Genomic DNA, 14,874 nt, shown 5'->3' with positions numbered 1-14,874 from the left:
AGGTGCCGGTGTTGGACTAAGGTGGGCAAAGTTAAAAATCTGACAACACTAGGTTATAGTCCAACAGGTTTATTTGGAAGCACTAGCTTCCGGAGCACTGCTCCTTCATCAGGTAGCTGATAAATCTGTTGAACTATAACCTAGTGTTGTCTGATTTTTAACTTTGTTTCTGTGTTGCCAGCCCTGAGTAACATTGTTAAATCTTGCCAAATGCTGTTGAGTCTCAATTCAAAAAGATAATCACAGAGTGAGTTGCGATGAAAATCATGGGTCCCAGGCGCATAATGGAAGCAGCAGCTCCAGGCAAAGCAGACAGCAGAGACCGACACACTGAACACATGGCAAGTATCTCTGCTTAGTTATCATTCCCAGTGGATCCCTCACCAAATAAGAAAATGTCTCAGCATCCCATCCAGCTTTATCCTTTATGAGGTAAAGGAACGAGAGGCGGAGAAAACTTTGAGCAAGAGCCTGCTTGCTTGCTTTCTGTAACTGAACCTAGAACATAGCATTAGAGCTGGCAGCATCTGTGAAGAGAAACGTTTTGGGTCGACTGAGCCTCAGAACCCACAGATGCTACCATACCAGCAGAGTCTCTCCAACAATTTCTGTTTTTGTTTCTGATTTACAGCAGCCGCAGTTCTTTTGGCTTTTAACATATCATTAGGACTTGACAGAAATGTGGATGTAACAGCCCACAAGCTGCATCTTCTAACAGCCACACTGTAGGTATTTAGAACAATGAAAGGATCTTACACACATTACTGAAGCTAAGCTCCCAGCATCATAAGCCTTCACAAGCCATCAGCATTGAATAGTTCTTTGCGGAGATTAAACAAATGACTTATTTGTCTGACAGATGTTGTGCTTTGAAAAATATTTGCATGCTTCAGCAAAGCACTCAGATTTTATTGGCCAACCAGTCACCCAGCTTTTCTGCTCCTTCCCTCTTTGTCAGCTGGAACTCAGTCAGTCACATTTGCTTGTAAAGTCAGGCTCATTTGGGAATTAAAACACAACAGCGAATGCTGGAGATTGGAAACAAAACAGAAATTTCTGCAGAGACTCTGCTGATATGGTAGCATCTGTGAGAAGAAAGGACAGGAGTGGGAATTTGTGCTTGGAGTCCGAGGAGATAGGAGAGGTGCTAAATGAATATTTTTCATTAGTATTTACACTGGAAAGAGACAATGTTGTTGAGGAGAACACTGAGGTACAGGCTATTAGATGAGATGGGACTGAGGTTCGTAAGGAGGAGGTGTTAGCAATTCTGGAAAGTGTGAAAATAGATAAGTCCCCTGGGCCGGATGTGATTTATCCTCAGATTCTCTGGGAAGCCAGGAAGGAGATTGCAGAACATTTGGCTTTGATCTTTATGTCGTCATTGTCGACAGAAATTGTGCCAGAAGACTGGAAGATAGCAAATGTTGTCCCCTTGTTCAAGAAGGGGAGTAGAGACAACTTTGGTAATTATAGAGCAGTGAGCCTTACTTCAGTTGTGGGTAAAGTGCTGGAAAGAATTATAAGATATAGGATTTATTATTAACTAGAAAGGAACAATTTGATTAGGGATAGTCAACACAGTTTTGTGAAGGGCAGGTCGTGCCTCGCAAAGCTTATTGAGATGGTTGAGAAGATGAATGAGGGTATAGTGGTTGATGTGGTGTACATGGATTTCAGTAAAGCGTTTGATAAGGTTCCCCATGGTAAGCTGTTGCAGTAAATATGGAGGTATGGGATTGAGGGTGATTTAGTGGTATGAATCAGAAATTGGTTAGCTGAAAGAAGACAGAGAGTGGTGGTGGCAAATGTTCATCCTGGTGTTCAGTTATTAGTGGTATACCATAAGGATCTGTTTAGGGGCCACTGCTGTTTGTCATTTTTATACATGACCTGGATGATGGCGTAGAAGGATGGGTTAGTAAATTTACAAATGACTCTAAGGTCGGTCGAGCTGTGGACAGTGCTGAAGGATATTGCTGCTTACAGAGGGACATAGATAAGCTGCAGAGTTGGGCTGAAAGGTGGCAAATGGAGTTTAATGCAGAAAAGTGTGAGGTGATTCATTTTGGAAGAAGTAACAGTAATACAGAGTACTGGGGTAATGGTAAGGTTCTTGCAGTGTGGATGAGCAGAAAGATCTCCGTGTCCATGTACATAGATCCCTGAAAGTTGCCACCCAGGTTAATAGGATTGTTAAGAAGGCATATGAACCATGGGGTTATGTTGCAGCTGTAGGAAACTATGGTGTGGCCGCACTTGGAGTATTGCGTACAGTTCTGGTTACCACATTATAGGAAGGATGTGTAAGTTTTGGAAAAGATGCAGAGGAGATTTATGAGGATATTGTCTGGTATGGAAGGAAGGTCTTCTGAGGAAAGACTGAGTGACCTGAGGCTGTTTTCGTTAGAAGGAAGAGGTTGAGAGGTGACTTAATAGAGATGTGAAAGATGATCAGAGGATTAGATAGTGTTAGCAGAGAGAGACGTTTTCCTCGGATAGTGATGGCTAGCATGAGAGGACATAGCTTTAAATTGAGCGGTGATAGATATAGGACAGATGTCAGAGGGGTAGTTTCTTTACTCAGAGAGTAGTAATGGCGTGAAACTCCCTGCCTGCAACTGTAGTAGACTCACCGACTTTAATGTCTTTTTAAATGGCCATTGGATAAACATATGGATGATAATGCAACAATGCAGGTTAGTTCAGCTTCAGGCTGGTTTCACAGGTCAGCACAACATTGAGGGTCAGAGAGCCTGGACTGTGCTGTAATGTTCTGTGTTCTTTGAAAGCAAGATAATATTTCGAGTCTGGCGATTCTTCATCAGAACTGTTAACAGCTCAGGAAAGGTGGTAATATATTGAAGTGACGTTTGTGGGAAGGGGTTGGTCTTGCACAAGGTGACTTACTTGCCGATTTACTTCCTCCAACCTCAGTATCCAAGGCCTCAGGCACACCTTCCAGGTGAAGCAGCAGCTTACCTGCACTTCTCTCAACTCATTTATTTCATTCACTGCTCAGAATGTGGTCTCCTGTATATCGGGGGAGATGAAACACAGATTTGATGACCGCTTTGCTGAACACCTACACTCTGTCTGTAAAACATGACCCAGAGTTTCCCACTGCCTCCACTTCAACACACCACTGTGTTCCTACACCAACATTTCTGTCCCAGATCTGTTGCAGTGTTCCTTAACGCAAGTTCAAAGAACAACACTTCATTTTCCACTTGGGGATTCTGTTTCCTCTCTGCTCATTCCTGAAGAAGGGCCTGTGCCCGAAACGTCGAATCTCCTGTTCCCTGGATGCTGCCTGACCTGCTGTGCTGTTCCAGCAATAAAGTTTCAACTTTGATCTCCAGCATCTGCAGACCTCACTTTCTCCTGCTCCATCACTGCCTGGTTGCTGAATTGCACTGTCTTGGATCGTAAGACCATACAACGGATAGTGAGGACAGCTGAGAAGATAATCAGGGTCTCTCTTCCCTTGTTACAGGCATTTACACCACATGCTGTATCCAAAAGGTTAAGAGCATTGTGGAAGACCCCACACATCCCTCACTCAAACTCTTCTTCTTCTTGCCATCTGACAGAAGATGCCGGAGCATTCGGTCTCTCATGGCCAGACTGCAATAGTTTCTTCCCCCAGGCCATTAGGCTCCTTAACACTGTATTCCAGCTGAAACTCTTTGCATGACTTCAAATTGCTGCTGGACCAATGTTTTATTAATTATCATTCTTTTACTACACCATAATCTTTTTACACCACTGTGCCTATTGTCTTGACTTTTCAAGAATTAATGTGCTTACATGTTTTGCACTGCTTATGCCCTTTATGCTGCCCTGCGTATGATCATGTAGTTTGTGCTGTCCATGTAGCACCTTGGTCCTGGAGGAACGCTGTCTCTTTTTTTTACTGTATCAGTTGAATGTGGTAGAAATGACAAATAAAGCTACTCTTGACTACTGAAGGAGTGCCGCACCATTGGAGGGTTAATACTGAGAGGGTACCACATTTTCAAAGGATCAGTACAGTGGGAGCAGTGCACTGTGACACTGTCCGTACTGAAGGACTCCTGCATTGTTGGAGGTTCTGCATGGCAGAGTGCTGCACTGTTAGTGAGTCGGTACAATAGACAATAGGTGCAGGAGTAGGCCATTCTGCCCTTCGAGCCTGCACCACCATCAATATGATCATGGCTGATCATCCTTCATCAGTTCCTGCCTTATCTCCATAACCCCATGTACGGGGAACACTGCACTGTTGGAGGATCAATGTAGTGCTTGTAACATGGTGATCCAGATGGACCTCATAGAATATGCATTTCCTACTTGGGGCTGTTAATCCAGTCTGATCAGGGAGCCCTGGCTGACAGATAAAAAAGAGGAACATTAGACATTCTGCCAGTCTGAGAACTGAGTCGATGGGAGCTGGACTAAGTGTTAAGGATTTTTCACGTGTAAACAAAGGGTGACATGGTGACAGGATACCAGCTTCTCTGTAGTTATTTTAATCGTGATTGGAGGTGCTGGTGTTGGATTGGGGAGGACAAAGTCAGAAGTCACATGATGCCAGGTTGTAGTCCAACAGGTTTATTTGAAAACACTAGCTTTTTGTCAGTACTTCGGGAGTGCTGCCCTGTTATGGGGGTCAGTGCTGAGGGAATTTTATTTCTTTACAAATTTCTGTGGTTAAGGTGACAACAGTTTCCACTCTGTAATTAGATTAATTACAGTGTGGAAACAGGCCCTTCGGCCCAACAAGTCCACACCGACCCGCCGAAGCGCAACCCACCCACACTCCTACATTTACCCCTTTACCTAACACTACGGGCAATTTAGCATGGCCAATTCACCTGACCTGCACATCTTTGGACTGTGGGAGGAAACCAGAGCACCCGGAGGAAACCCACGCAGACACGGGGAGAACGTGCAAACTCCACACAGTCAGTCGCCTGAGGCGGGAATTGAACCCGGGTCTCTGGCGCTGTGAGGCAGCAGTGCTAACCACTGAGCCACCGTGCCGCCCATGGGCAGGCAAATGGGCAAAAATGAGGACTGCAGATGCTGGAAATCAGAGTCTAGATTAGAGTGGTGGTGGAAAAGCACAGCAGGTCAGGCAGCATCCGAGCAGGAAAATCGACGTTTCGGGCAAAAGCCCTTCATCAGGAATGGCGTAACAGCAGTTCAAATCCCTACATTCTTCAGCTGCGGACCGTTTTATTTAAATTAAGTTTAAATTCATTGAATTATTCTGAGACTGCCGAATAGCCAACGATGGCTACCTCATGTGGCTCTGTCACTGAAGGAATTTGAGTAACGCCTGGTACTGGGATGAATGTTCGATGGAATCGGTGGAGGGGGCGGGTCCGTGTGGAGGGGGCGTGGTTTATTGCCGTGGCGAGGTGACGCGTGAGAAGGGGGCGGAGCTTGTGTGGACTTCTCTTGGGCCGCCGGGGCGTGGCTAACCTTGAGTGACAGTGCGAATTAGGCGGTGCTGGTAGGCTGCGCGCGCAGTCAGAGTGCGTCCGTTTGCGGGGGACAGCCACTGAGGTGAATTGTGAAAGAAACAGCATAACACAACGGTCCCTATTAAACCGATTTGTAGCTGCATAGCAATAAACTGAGGTAAGAGCTAAATACCCCAAATGAATTTTTCACTCTCAGTCTACGGCATGACTTCTGGCAGTGTTCTTTTGGTCTGGTGCAATGAATTTGAATTTTTTATTTTATCATATTTTCCCCGATCATTTATCTTCATGAAAACAGGTCAGTCTTTATTTTTTGGCTATTTCGTTTTAGTCCCTTGGTAATGTCAAGGTTATACAATTAGGTAGGACGGAAGGTTTTATTTTTCTTATTTTGTGTTTAAACATTTTCAGCTAAATGCCTTTTTTGTGAAAATCTCTGTCGGATAAAATGGCATCCGAAGCTCGTGTGTGGGTTAATTAAAGGATAATTGCTTACTGTTGAAATTCTAAAGCCTGGTCTTTCAATATACTGTACATTAATTCTGAGGATGAAAGGCTAAAGCTTTTTATTGCTGTTATTCTGCCAAAGTATTTCACTCATTGCATTTATCTTCTGTTGTTAGGCATTTTACTGCTTATTTAATGTGAATTTTACTTTAATTGCTGATAGTAACTGGCGGTGTTTTAATTCTGGTACTGGAAGTATTAAAATGACAGTTTTTAAAATTCAGATTAAGTTAGAGATTTTGCTGCAGTTCTGATTAAGATGCTTTTCGGTGATGTCATACAAGCATTGAATGTTTCCTTGATATCAATGTTCTAATTATACCTTCGGTCTTAAGAATTAGCGTAGTTGTGAATTTTATTGAGGTAACTGAATTGTCTTAATCTAAAATTCAGAGTAATCCATACAATTTGGTTTAATAGACATAAAATTATTTCATATTTTTCTTCAGTTTGGAAATCACCAACATTATATGGAATTGATGTAGTCTGTTGAAATGCTGTGCCCTAGGTCTTCAGCAATAAAATATAATCTATGTATAAAAACATCATTGTGCCAAATCCAGCAGAAGCATTCAACCAAAGTTTACAGCAATGCCTGTATGACAGTATGTTATGTATTTATTACATGCAGATCCTGAATTACATGCAGATCTCGTTGTATTTCCTGAATTGCTGTCTGTTTTTGTTTTAATCTGGTACCATCTTCCATTTGATTTGATAGTTATGACTTGGGCGTACTGTGTTTACTGATTTGTATTTTCTTCATTATGGAATATTTTGGGCTTGCAATATTAGAAACATAGGTTCCTGACGAAAGGTTTGTTTGGCTACAAGGGCAGATTACATTGTCATACATGATGCTGTTAATCTACTATGATCTACCAAGTTCATACTGCATGTTTTGATTGTGGTTAACTTGTATCACACTTAGCTATGTCAAATTGTGTGCACTGTTTCATAATTTTGTCTTTTTGTTCAAATAGACAATTCAGTATAATGGTAGGTATATGAACTAAAGGAGTTTTTAAGTAGAACAGCTTGCACTCACTCTGTGGAATTTGCACATTCTCGCCGTGTCTGCGTGGTTTCCTCCGGGTGCTCCGGTTTCCTCCCACAGTCCAAAGATATGCAGGTTAGGTGAATTGGCCACGCTAAATTGCCTGTAGTGTTAGGTAAATGTAGGGGAATGGGTCTGGTGGGTTGTTCTTCGGAGGGTTGATGTGGACTTGTTGGGCCGAAGGGTCTGTTTCCACACTAAGTAATCTAACCTAATCTAGAGCATTTATCAATGGAATAGCTTTGACCCATTAATTTCAAGGATGTCTATGAACCTTGTGTTCAACTCTTTATAAATGCATGTATTAGCACCTAGATAGTATTCATTGTACAGACGAAAATCTATTTTTACTACTGAATGTAACCTCTCCATTTACTACGTAAACAATACAATGAACTTTTTTTTTGCAGGACCAAAATATCACTAGATTAGGTAGTAATATATTCTGTTTCTGAGGTTTGCAGTATGATCTGCATGTTTATATGGAAGAGTTTAAGTTGACATAGACTCTCACCAGCACTGGAAAATCCAGGGTATTTTTGTTTGCTCATAGTTGTCTCTTTCTGTCGATCCTGAGTGTCTTAGTGACCATATATGTTGCATTGTGGAGAATGACCAGTTTGAGACATAGTTAACTATATAAAAGCAGGGGTGAGGAATGGTTTGTGTTTACATCAAGAAAATCTTCGGTGGAGTAGGGCTTTTGAGCCTGGGGCTTGTTTGGTCCATCTGCTTTTCTTTTCTCTTTTTTTTTCTCTCTGTTTCTCTCACTCTCTTTATTTTACTACTTGATGAAGAGCTTGGTTGCAGTGATGACATTGGCAGGAGGTGGTCCTGGTGCTGACTCATGCCTGCTATGGCAGACGTGAGTTTGGGTTCCTGGTGGTGTCTGCTTCCAGCACAGAGTCATGGAGGTAGAAGTGAGTTTGTGCCCCATGTGAGACCCGGTGACATTATCAGCGGCTGCATCGGCGAGGTGGGCTCGAAGTGGAATTGCAGGGATAAAGTCAAGTTTTGTCTGGCGTGCTACTGAGCAGCATTGTGGCATCTGTATTGGTGAGGTCCAGTGAGGACTCAGTTGTGAGGGTGTTGGTGGAGGCGAGATGGTGCTGAAGAGTGGCAACTTTGGTTCTGGCAGTGGTGGCGTGGCAAAACGGACTCATGCATAGTTACAATGCCCACTGCCTGTTGCAGAGCACCTAACAAGAAGGACTGTAAAGTTGAACACTTTCTTTTATTTTTCTGCCTTTATATTCTGTTTTGGTTTATTTTTCAATGTTTTAAAATGGTGCCGGAATGGCGACACTTTAGAACACTTTTCTCTGTGGCAATAAATAAATCAAATTAACCAAAATGCAGTAACTCATCACGACTCCTCTGCAGCGCATCCTAAACTCCTGACCTCTAATGCTTAGTAGGACAAGAGCAGGAGATACATGGGAACACCACCTGCAGGTTCCCCTCCAAGGTGCTCATTGTTCTTGGAAATATATCACTACTCCTTCACAGTCACTCAGTCAAAATTCTGGCGCACCTTCCCCAAAGCACTGCGGGGTGTTTTTACACTTTAAGGACTTCTGTGTTTCAGAAGGCAGCTTGCTGCCGCATTCTTCATGGAAATTAAGGATGGATATAAATGCTGGTCTAGCCTGCAATCTATGAGGAGAAAGTGAGGTCTGCAGATGCTGAAGATCAGAGCTGGAAATGTGTTGCTGGAAAAGCGCAGCAGGTCAGGCAGCATCCAGGGAACAGGAGAATCGACGTTTCGGGCATAAGCCCTTCTTCAGGAATGAGGAAAGTGTGTCCAGCAGGCTAAGATAAAAGGTAGGGAGGAGGGACTTGGGGGAGGGGCGTCGGAAATGTGATAGGTGGAATTCCTCCAACCGTCGTTTCGCTGTGGTCTGATGATGGAGGAGTCCAAAGACCTGCATATGCTTGGTGGAGTGGGAGGGGGAATTGAAATGTTGGGCTACAGGGTGGTTGGGTTGGTTGGTCCGGGTGTCCAAGAGGTGTTCTCTGAAACGCTCCGCAAGTAGCCGGCCTGCCTCCCCAATATAGAGGAGGCTACATCGGGTGCAGAGGATGCAATAGATGATGTGTGTGGAGGTACAGGTGAATCTGTGGCGGATATGGAAGTTTCCTTTGGGGCCTTGGGAGTTGAGGGGGGAGGTGTGGGCGCAAGTCTTGCACCTCCTCCTGCCCCTCCCCCAAGTCCCTCCTCCCTACCTTTTATCTTAGCCTGCTGGACAAACTTTCCTCATTCCTGAAGAAGGGCTTATGCCCGAAACGTCGATTCTCCTGTTCCCTGGATGCTGCGTGACCTGCTGCGCTTTTCCAGCAACACATTCCTAGCCTGCAATCTAGCCTAGTTCACATCCCATCGGCAAAAAATTTCAAAAAATCTTCTAGGAGTTAGGAGTAATGATAGAGTCATAGAGATGTACTGCATGGAAACAGACCCGTCGATCCAACCCGTCCTTGCCGACCAGATATCCCAACTCCATCTCGTCCCACCTGCCAGCACCTGGCCCATATCCCTCCAAACCCTTCCTATTCATATACACATCCAAATGCCTCTAAATGTTGCAATTGTACCAGCCTCCACCACTTTCTCTTTATATCTTTCCCCACTCACCCTAAACCTATGCCCTCTAGTTCTTGACTCCCCAGCGCCAAGGAAAAGACTTTGTCTATTTACACTATACATGCTCCTCATAATTTTGTAAACCTCTGTAAGGTCACCCCTCAGCCTCCGATGCCCCAGCCTGTTCAACCTCTCCCTATAGCTCAAATCCTCCAACCCTGGCAACATCCTTGTAAATCTTTTCTGAACCCTTTCAAGTTTCACAGCATCTTTCCGATAGGAAGGACACCAGAATTGCAAGCAATATTCCAACAGTGGCCTAACCAATGTCCTGGACATCCGCAACATGACCTCCCAACTCCTGTACTCAATACTCTGACAAAGAAAGGAAAGCATACCAAATGCCACCTTCGCTACCCTAGTGAAGAAGACGTTTGGTATGCTTTCCTTTATTGGTCAGAGTATTGAGTTCTAGGGTACACCTGATCAGGTCCTGATGATTTATCCACCTTTTATGCATTTTGAGACATCCAGAGACTTCCTCCTCTGTAATTTGGACATTTTACAAGATGTCACCATCTATTTCCCTACAGTTTACATCTTCCATATCCTTTTCCACAGTAAATACTGATGCAAAATACTCGTTTAGTATCTCCCCCATTTTCTGCGGCTCCACACAAAGGCAGCTTTGCTGATCTTTGTGGGGTGAAAATGTGTTGCTGGAAAAGCGCAACAGGTCAGGCAGCATCCAAGGAGCAGGAGAATCGACGTTTCGGGAAGGCTCATGCCTGAAACGTCGATTCTCCTGCTCCTTGGATGCTGCCTGACCTGCTGCGCTTTTCCAGCAACACATTTTCAGCTCTGATCTCCAGCATCTGCAGTCCTCACTTTCTCCTGATCTTTGAGGGGCCCTATTTTCTCTCTAGTTACCCTTTCATCCTTAACGTAATTGTAAAAACCCTTTGGATTCTCCTTAATTCTATTTGCCAAAGCTATCTCGTGTCCCCTTTTTGCCCTCCTGATTTCCCTCTTCTGTATACTCCTACTGCCTTTATACTCTCCTAAGGATTCACTTGATCCATCCTGTCTATACCTTACATATGCTTCCTTCTTTTTCTTAACCAAACTCTCAATTTTTTTAGTCATTCAGCATTCCCTATACCAACCAGCCTTTCCTTTCACCCAAACAGGAATATACTTTCTCTGGATTCTCGTTATCGAATTTTTGAAGGCTTCCCATTTTCCAGTCGTACCTTTAAGTGTGAACATCTGCCCCCAATCAGCTTTCGAAAGTTCTTTCCTAATACCATCAAAATTGGCCTTTCTCCAATTTAGAACTTCAACTTTTAGATCTGGTCTATCCTTTTCCATCACTATTTTAAATCTAATAGAATTATGGTGGCTGGCCCCAAAGTGCTCCCCCACTGACACCTCAGTCACCTGCCCTGCCTTATTTCCCAAGAGGTGGTCAAGTTTTACACCTTCTCTAGTAGGTACATACTGAGTCAGAAAACTTTCTTGTACACACTTAACAAATTCCTCTCCATCTAAAGCCTTAACACTATGGCAGACCCAGTCTATGTTTGGAAAGTTAAAATCCCCTACCATAACTACCCTATTATTCTTACAGATAGCTGAGATCTCCTTACAAATTTGTTTCTCAATTTCCCTCTGACTGTTTAGGGGGTCTATAATACAATCCCAATTATGTGATCATCCCTTTCTTATTTCTCAGTTCCACCCAAATAATTTCTCCGGATGTATTTCCAGGAATATCCTCCCTCAGCACAGCTGTAATGCTATCCCTTATCAAAAGTGCCACGTCCCCTCCTCTCTTGTCTCCCTTTCTATTCTTCCAGTAGCATTTGTACCCCGAAACATTAAGCTGCCAGTCCTGCCCATCCCTGAGCCATGTTTCTGTAATTGCTATGATATCCCCAGTCCCATGTTCCTAACTATGCCCTGAGTTCATCTGCCTTCCCTGTTAGGCCTCTTGCATTGAAATAAATGCAGTTTATTAGTCCTACCTTGTCTCTGCCTGCCCTGTCTGTTTGATTTGCTTCTGTTCTCAACTGTATCAGTCTCAGATTGACCTCTTTCCTCTCCCTGGGTCCCACCCCCCCACCTTAACAGTTTAAATGCTTCCGAGCAGCTCCAGCAAATTTCCCTGCCAGTATTTTAGCCCCCTTCCAATTTAGATGCAATCCGTCCTTCTTGTGCAGGTCACTTCTACCCCAAAAGAGATTCCAATGATCCAAAAATGTGAATCCTTCTTCGATACATCACCACCTCAGCAATGCATTCATCTGCTGTATCCTCCTATTCCTGCCCTCACTAGCTCGTAGCACTGGGAGTAATCCAGATATTACTACTCTCGAGGACCTCGTTTTTAAATTCCTGCCTAACTTTCTGTAATCTCCCTTCAGACTCTCAACCTTTTCCCTTCCTATATCGTTGGTTCCAATGTGGACAATGACCTCTTGCTGGCCCCTCTCCCCCGTGAGAACACTCTGCACCTTCTCGGAGACATCCTTGATCCTGGCACCAGGGAAGCAACACACCCTTCTGATGTTTCGCTATTGGCCACAGAAACGTCTGTCTATATCTCGGACCAGAGAATCACCAAATAGAATTGATCTCTTGGAACCCCTCATTGCATTAGAGCCAGTCTCAATACCAGAAACTTGGCTGTTCGTGCTACGTTCCCCTGAAAATCCATTCCCCATCTACATTTTCCAAAACAGCATAATTGTTTGAAATGGGTATAGCCATAAAAGACTCCTGCACGAGCTGCCTACCACTCTTACCTTTCCTGAAGTTAACCCATCTATGTGACTGTATCTGAGACTTTTCCCCCATTCCTATAATTGCCATCCATCACATACTGTTGTTGTTGCAAATTTCTCATTGCTTCTAACTGTCTCTCCAATCGATCCATTCGATCTGATAAGATTCGCAACCAACAGTATTTATGGCCGATATAATCCGCAGTAACCCTTAAACTCTCTTTAAACTCCCAAATCTGACAAGAAGCACATTTCACTCTACTAAAGGCCATTTTTGCTTCTTCACAATCTACAGACCCAGAAAATAACACCGTCTTATTCTTCTACAAACTCTGCCCCAGGTTAAGTTAATAGTTATGGCTTATATTTTAAGTTTAATCAAGAGATATATCTCCAAAAACATATAATCAAGAAAGAACCCACTCTGCCCACTATTGCAGCCTTTCTGTAGGTCACACTTGAAACAACAATACACTTATCTGCTTCTGTGTTGTGAACTTCACCCAATAGTTCCTCCAAGATCAGTTGTGAATTTCACTGTTTATTAATTTTCCCGGATGCACTCCAATGTCCAGCGGTTCATGAATTCAAACAGCAAAGGCAGTGCCAGTTTTTTTCTTTCTCTCTCTCTCCTGCACTGACCTCACCATGTGCTTCCTTTTTGTCTGTTCTTCTCCCTTTTAAAACTGTTGTTTTGACTTCCTTTTTCTCCTAAGTTCCAAAACAATGCAACAGCATATAAAACAGTAATTGGTGCTCCTGGAATTCGAGGAAATCACGTCCAGCACCTAAAAGTACCTCAAAGGAGCAGCTGTTACAGCCAGAAAGTTTTCCTGTCCTCCATCTTGGATTAATAGCAGCGTAGATAATGTGAACAAAGCACAAGGATACGTGAATCATAGAATGCAATAGAGATTTCTTAGCCCATCGAGTCTGTGCCACCAAGAATGCACACTATCCACACTCGTCGCACTCTCCTGGACTAGGCCTCTGGCCTTCAGTGTTATGATTTTTTTTATTTCAAAAATATACTTTATTCATAAAATAATTTGATGGTCTGTACAGTTGGTCATGCCATGTATATGTAAACATGTACATACAGAGATCAGAATTTATCATTTCTATACAGGTCTGTACATTTTTCAATCATATGCCCATTTGATTAGCTGAGGCGTCAGCAGAGCCCAAATGACTGCATGGGCCCCTTGTTCTTCGTTAGGCAGGCAGACTTTACACAGTGGTCTTTCCCCACCGTGCCTTGGCGGCAGCTGCCCCAAGCTTCAGCGCGTCCCACATGGATTGTGCCAGTCTGCAACACTCAGTCGGGGTCAACTCCTTCAGCTGGAAGATCAGCAGGTTTCGGACCACCCAGAGAGCGTCCTTCACCGAGTTGATGATCCTCCAGGCACAGTTGATGTTCGTCTCGGTGTGCGTCCCGGGGAACAGACTGTAGAGCACGGAGTCCCGCGTCACGGCGCTGCTCGGGACGAACCTCGACAGGTAGAACCTCAGTACGTAGTGACACTTGGTGTTTGCGTACCGGGGATCCACGCACAGCTTGATGCAGCCACACACAAAGGTGGCCATCAGGGTGAGGGTGGCATTGGGTGTATTTTTTCCCCCGTTGCCCAGATCTTTATAATAGCAATGACAGTGCCTCACACCTGATGACCAGGTTTTTTCCCGCGATGAAGAGCGACAGTAGCTTCCATCTGCCCAGTTTCTGCCTCACTTTGCTGATACGCTCCTCCCAAGACTTGGCGCACGCCCCAGCCCCTCCGAACCAAATACCCAGCACCTTCAGGTGGTCGGTCCTGACGGTGAAGGGGATCGAGGATTGGTCGGCCCAGTTCCCGACGAGCATGGCCTCGTTCTTGCCTCGGTTTACCTTGGACCCGAGGCCCGTTCGAACTGGTCACAAATGCACATGAGTCTGCGCACGGACAGCGGATCCGAGCAGAAAATGGCGACGTCATCCATGTACAGAGAGGCCTTAACCTGCAGGCCCCCGCTGCCAGGAATAGTCACCCCTCTCAGGCTCGCATCCTTCCTGATGGACTCGGCAAATGGCTCTGTGCAGCACACACACAAAACAGGAGAGAGGGGGCAGCCCTGCCTGACTCCAGATCTGACTGGGAAGCTATCTGATTCCCACCCGTTGATTGAGACTGCACTGACAATGTTGGTGTAGAGCAGTCTGATCCAATTGCAGATTCCCTCCCCAAAGCCCATTTTGGAGAGAACATCTCTCATATACGTGTGTGATATCCTGGTCCAGGCTGATCAGGCAGGTGTCCAACCCTCTGTCCTGCACATAGGCGATCGTATCCCTGAGGAGTGCGAGACTCTCAGTGATCTTCCTGCCCAGTACAGCACAGGTTTGGTCAGGGTGAATCACCGACCCTAGAGCAGACCTGACCCGGTTGGCGATTACCTTTGACAGAATTTTGTAATCTGCATTCAACAGTG

The 14,874-nt window shown here is 44.6% G+C and overlaps 1 protein-coding gene across 4 annotated transcripts in view; it reads left to right on the top strand.

Moving 5' to 3' along the window:
• The window catches only part of otud7a (OTU deubiquitinase 7A), a 216,497-nt gene that overhangs the window by 59,982 nt on the left and 141,641 nt on the right, over nt 1-14,874 (top strand). For 2 of the 4 annotated variants that reach the window (XM_043680342.1, XM_043680339.1), the window contains exon 1: nt 5,514-5,628. The exons of 1 other annotated variant lie outside the window; for it this stretch is intronic. The gene's annotated coding sequence lies outside the window, so the exon portion shown is untranslated. Of the gene's footprint in view, nt 1-5,513; nt 5,629-5,697; nt 5,770-14,874 lie in introns of those variants that run through there. One more of the 4 variants, XM_043680341.1, reaches the window with a different exon arrangement.

Source organism: Chiloscyllium plagiosum, chromosome 40, assembly GCF_004010195.1.
Source record: "Chiloscyllium plagiosum isolate BGI_BamShark_2017 chromosome 40, ASM401019v2, whole genome shotgun sequence".
In the NCBI taxonomy this organism is placed as follows: domain Eukaryota; kingdom Metazoa; phylum Chordata; class Chondrichthyes; order Orectolobiformes; family Hemiscylliidae; genus Chiloscyllium; species Chiloscyllium plagiosum.
This window is presented reverse-complemented; position numbering and strand designations above follow the sequence as displayed.